The 6,020-nt window shown below is 43.4% G+C and overlaps 1 long non-coding RNA gene across 1 annotated transcript; it reads left to right on the forward strand.

The window, feature by feature from the left end:
• Positions 1-236: 236 nt before the first annotated feature.
• Positions 237-5,588, forward strand: LOC140914941 (uncharacterized). The gene is made up of 3 exons (XR_012160046.2): positions 237-342; positions 1,596-1,705; positions 4,313-5,588. It is a non-coding gene; the product is annotated as an uncharacterized LOC140914941 (long non-coding RNA).
• Positions 5,589-6,020: the final 432 nt, after the last annotated feature.

Raw genomic sequence — 6,020 nt, forward strand, 5'->3', positions numbered from 1 at the left:
TTGAGCTACAGCTCACTTCATTAGATATCAAAGTACAAAACATTCAGTTGTTACTTTGTTTCAGCCTCAGGAGCTAATTCCCCATTGAAAAAATATGGACATTTACCCCAGAAATAGCTACTTTCATATGTATTGAATATAAACTCTGCAGGAGTGAAAGCAGTGGTATAAATTGCATATCAGCTGGTCAGAAAACAGATGTAAGTGGGTATAAGTGATAAAGTAGCGTAACAGTGACTTGACATTCATGTGCACACAAAACAAGTATAATTTACCTATTGAAAGGAGTGGAATTAGTGTTGTAAACAGCAAAAGCAAATAACAGAAAGGATGTAAGAGAAGGTAAGAAAGCCTGTTTTATATTATAACCTCCACTCATTTGCTTTTCCCTGCTTATATATATATATAAAACCGTCCTGGCAAGGACAATCAGACTGAAAAGGGACATGCCATCACTGGTCTGGGTTCTGGCACTGGTGTAAAAGTAAAGTTATGATATTAGAAATGTTCTTTTTTCCTTTCTTCTTTCTTATGGCTTTCTTTGTTTTTGTATTCCAAAGGTCATACATTTTCCACTGTTATGCACAGAGATTTTGGAATTGTTAGTTCCCCTACTTTCCAGGGGGAGTTCATCCATTAGATCTCCACATGTTAGAACAAATCTAAAAAACCATTAATCAGTCCAAGTCTACTACTATCTCTGCTCACCCTTCGTGGCAAAGCAAAAAAAAAAAATGCTTTTTGTTCTTTCTTATCATAAGAAAATGAGAGCGCTAGTTTTTTCTGTGCTCTTTTTTCCCCTATTAATAAAACTGAATAAAGTTTAACAATGAGGAGGAGGGAACATGTCTGTGCATAGGTTTCAGAGTAACAGCCGTGTTAGTCTGTATTCGCAAAAAGAAAAGGAGTACTTGTGGCACCTTAGAGACTAACCAATTTATTTGAGCTCCTTTTCTGTCTGTGCATAGACAGCTTTGCCCACTTTCTGAGAGGAAGTGTCTGTACATCAGTGCAACACCAGGGGAACTGCAATTGATTCACTAACAAGTTAAATGGATTTTATGTACCTATTCAATGTGTGAAATACCCTGGCAACTCATGAAGACATGTCTCCTTCTGGGATATAGTCCCATCCTAAAGAAATACACTTACACCCGTAAAAACATTTTACAGGGTTTTAAGTGGAAATGTGTGTGGCTGCAAGATAAGATAACAGGAGGTTTGTTTTACCACTGGCATGAGCACGGAATCTTTTGCCCTTTTTACCAGGCCTTTTTCTCTGCCTTACCTGCTCCACTTTCTCTCAGCCCTCATTTCTTTTTTCACCTCCATCATCCCCCCCTTTCTTCTCCTAGTCTGCTCTCATGAACTCTACCTCTTCCTAAAATCTTTCTTTTTCTTACTGCCTCCTTCCTTTTCTTTTGTTCTGTACTCACTTGTGTCCTTTCCTTTTCCTCCACTTCCTCAATGATGATGATCTCTGTCCTAACCCTCAACTTGACATATGCTTGTGCTCTCCTCCTACCCTATTACACACTCTTCCACACTTAAGTACTTTGTTCCCCATCTCATTATTCTGTCTTCCAACCAATCAGCAGCTTTGATGCTCTCCTCACTACTACTGACAACTTCTGCCACACTGTGCTGCTACCTCAAAAGAACACTGTCATGTGCCTTACATAGACACACCGGAACATCAGGGCAAGTAAGATACCCCTTTACTCTCCAGCATGGCCTCTCTAGCCTACATACAAGAGACACAGCAGGCCAGGCTTTGGGGGCTGCTGCTCAACCTTGAGCAGCTGGATGAGGAGAATGTAGCGAGTGGTGGGGAAACGAGCAGAGTCTTGTCACCACCCTAACACTCTGGCCTGCGTGGAGAGGGAAGTAATAAATTACTGGTTTGGGCCAGTACCAGATTACTTATCTCTTGCAGTAAAAGAGTTTTTTCTGGGCTGGTCCTAGCTAAAGCTGTGCAAATAACTTATTTTTCGGTTCTTTGACAGTTCTGAAAATTCTCAAAGAAAAAAAAAAAGAAATTGGTTCAACCAGAAACAAAATATTTTGGACAATTTTCAGCAAATCCAAAAAGTCAGAAAAAATTGTTTCAGATCAAACAAAATGTTCCATTTGGAGTATTTGGAACAAAAGCAAAAGAAATGAAGGATTAAATTCACAGAAACCATAGTGTGATGGTGATGCCTCCTTTATGGCCAATAGCCCAGTAAGATCTTTTTTGCTTTTAAGTTTCAGCCAAAACAATTTGTCACAATTGATATGAAATCGTAAAATATTTTGGTCAACCTGAATTTGCATTTTACAGCCAAAAAAAAAAAAAGTTTTATCCAGAAAATTTCGCTCAGGCCTAGTCCTGAGGAAGTGCACCTTCACACTGCCTTTTAAAGGGTAAAATCTTGGCAAAATGCCCAATCTTGCATTGGTGTTTAACAATAAAACAGTAAAAGCAAGATATTTGATTAGATTTTTGTGCTTTCTTTGTAACTATTTTTAAGACACTCCTTTTTGGGTTGTAGGAGGTTTGGGAAACAGTTAGTTTTTCCTGCCTTTCTCTGAGTATAATTGGGCATGCATACAGTACATTCACGGGCATGCATTTAACCATAGCAGTTGATGTTTTTTGTTGGGGTTTTTTTGCAGCATCTGGACGTTCAGGCATGATTGCAAAATGTGTTTTGTAGAACAAAGGCCACCCGTAGGTTAGGCCCTGCAGGAATGGGATGTGGGTGACAGAATGCAAGCCTGTGCAAGGGGCCAGCTTAAAGCAATGGAATAGACAAGAGCCTCTTGTGGGACTACACCAGCAAAGCAGATGGGTCAAATTTGGGGGATGGGTTTAATGGGGGGTTCTTATCCCCTTTATGTAAAATAATAATTAAAGTCAGGGGTGGGGTTTGGGTATGTTTTAAAGACAATAATTTTGCAGGAATGAATTGGGGGTAGAGTGGCCAGGCCATTAAATCAATTGCCTCTGGAGAACGTGTGGGTTTTTTCCCCCGAGGCTTGGCCCCCCCGAGAAGGCTCCAGGGAATATACATTACTTCATATCTGAATTGGGGGGAGGGATAGCTCAGTGGTTTGAGCATTGGCCTGCTAAACCCAGGGTTGTGAGTTCAATCCTTGAGGGGGCCATTTGGGATCTGGGGCAAAACTTGGGGATTGGTCCTGCTTTGAGCAGAGGGTTGGACTAGATGACCTCCTGAGGTCCCTTCCAACCCTGATATTCTATATCCTCTCTGGGATTGATAATGGCATATCAGATGCCTTATCTCATTTTCAGATCCACAGACTTCTAAAGCCGGCACCAGGAGCCAGCCAGCTCTCAGGCAGATGACGCTAGCGCTGTGGAACCTTGATGTAGGATGGGCTTGGTGTCAGTGTGGTCTGGAGATCAGTTGCTCCGCATACGTGGCAGAGCTATAACTGAAGTTTTAATGATGTCATAAAATTTCAGGCTCAGGAAGGCCGGTCAACAATATGGCCCATTACAGAGGAACAGGTACTGCGGTACATGCTGTTGTTGGCAACCCGTCAACTGGCACCTCCACAGTCTCGAATCCCCTTTCTGCCATTACATTCATCAGTAGGCTAAATGGTGATCCAGATCCTTGTAGTCGTTTTTTAGTTTGAAGGATTTTGGCAGAGTGGTCAAGTACCAGTGGCCCCTGGGGAGGATTCCCATTGTCTCATTACAGTTTACGTGCTCAGGGATCTCACACAGATTCTTGGTGCCATGTGTCAGAGTAGACAGGAGGTGGCCTTGTTCAGGGCAGCTTTCTTGATAGCATAATTTGGTGCTTTCATGATCAGAGAGCTAGTACCTGGGTCCATTAGGGACTCTGGGAGAAGGGCTTTGGAACTGCATGATATACAATGACATGAGCATTCAGTGATATTACACTTGCGAAGGTCAAAGACGGATCAAGTCGGCTGGAGTGAATTTGTTATCCTCTGGGAGGGTGGGAACCCTGGGGTCTGCCCCATTTAGGCTTTGAAGACCTACCTGGCAATAGAGCAAAAGGGGGAAGGCCTCCTTTTTATGCATGGTGATGGGAGTCCCCTCACAACATATCAATTTGTTACCATGTTGAGATGGGGACTGCCAAGGTTGGGGCTGCCAGCCCATGAATTTGGTTCCCACTCATTCAGAATTGGGGCAGCAATGGCAGCAGCATAGCTAGGTATGGGAGCAGAGGTTATTCAAGCAATCGAGTGTTGGCATTTGGGCGCACAATGAAAGGATGTAAGACTTCAGATGGTAAGTCAGTATTAATTTGTTGTAATCTCATTACAGATATTGGATGACTGGCCATGCAGATGGTGGTGTGAATCTTCGGGCACAGTATTGTCTTTTGGGTGCATAGGATGCGTTCAAATTGCCCGAGTGTTCGCAGCTGGGCTTCGGTGGTGAAGCAGTACTCAGTCAGCATGCAAAGAGAGGCATGTTATGGGATCCAGTGATACCATTGCTGTATGCTGTGTGGGCCCATCAGTGGCCACAAGATATAATTGCAGTACACCTTGGAGAAAAAATGATTGGGGAATGCTTAAAGGGGTGGAACGAATGTTCAGAGCAAGGAGGAACTTGAGGCTGATCCTTGAAATTTTTCCAGGAGTTAACATTGTATGGTCAGACCTGCTTCAGCACAGGGTCTAGTGGGAAGCCATGAACCCCTTCCCCCAGGGTAGAAAAGGCAAGGAGGTGAACAGGGAGGTGACCAAATTCCTCAGGACCCTAGGAGGGGCAGTAATTTCACATCCTGGCACAGTATATGGGGCACCAGTTGTTTCGGGAGGATGGGGTTCACCTGTCAGACTTAGGTGTTGTCATGTTTTTGACTGATATAAAAGAGGACATTATGAGATGTCTGGGAACCCGACTGCATTTGGGGAGGAGGCAGCCAAGCTAATGGCTGGCACCTCCTTGTGGTGGATGTCCAGTGCAAGTACTCCATAGGAAAGGCATACAGAGACTGGATAAATGGCTTGGAAAATTACTTAAAAAGAGGTGTTCAGTAAAGGAGTGAACAGGGGGCGGTCGGGGACTCCTGTGATTGGTACGGCAGGGAGCCAACCCCCATTATTATAGCCCACCTTAACCCTCCTACAAAGGGTTGCAGGGAGAATGGTAAGGTCCCTGCAATGGATTTGCTGGAGGGACCTGGATGGAAAAAGAGGGGGATCTGGTAGAAGCCCCCGGCCAATTATGGAATAAACATGGGGTTACCTGAACTGTACACTTGTATCTGCTGATGTCATAAATATAAAGGGAAGGGTAAACCCCTTTGAAATCCCTCCTGGCCAGGGGAAAGCTCCTCTCACCTGTAAAGGGTTAAGAAGCTAAAGGTAACCTCGCTGGCACCTGACCAAAATGACCAATGAGGAGACAAGATACTTTCAAAAGCTGGGAGGAGGGAGAGAAACAAAGGGTCTGTGTCTGTCTATATGCTGGTTTCTGCCAGGGATAGACCAGGAATGGAGTCTTAGAACTTTTAGTAAGTAATCTAGCTAGGTATGTGTTAGATTATGATTTCTTTAAATGGCTGAGAAAAGAATTGTGCTGAATAGAATAACTATTTCTGTCTGTGTATCTTTTTTGTAACTTAAGGTTTTGCCTAGAGGGGTTCTCTATGTTTTTGAATCTAATTACCCTGTAAGATATCTACCATCCTGATTTTACAGGGGGGATTTCTTTATTTCTATTTACTTCTATTTTTATTAAAAGTCTTCTTGTAAGAAAACTGAATGCTTTTTCATTGTTCTCAGATCCAAGGGTTTGGGTCTGTGGTCACCTATGCAAATTGGTGAGGCTTTTTATCCAACATTTCCCAGGAAAGGGGGGTGCAAGTGTTGGGAGGATTGTTCATTGTTCTTAAGATCCAAGGGTCTGGGTCTGCAGTCACCTAGGCAAATTGGTGAGGCTTTTTACCAAACCTTGTCCAGGAAGTGGGGTGCAAGGTTTTGGGAAGTATTTTGGGGGGAAGGACGCATCCAAACAGCTC

The sequence above is a fragment of the Lepidochelys kempii genome, chromosome 7, assembly GCF_965140285.1.
Source record: "Lepidochelys kempii isolate rLepKem1 chromosome 7, rLepKem1.hap1, whole genome shotgun sequence".
Classification (NCBI taxonomy): Eukaryota; Metazoa; Chordata; order Testudines; family Cheloniidae; genus Lepidochelys; species Lepidochelys kempii.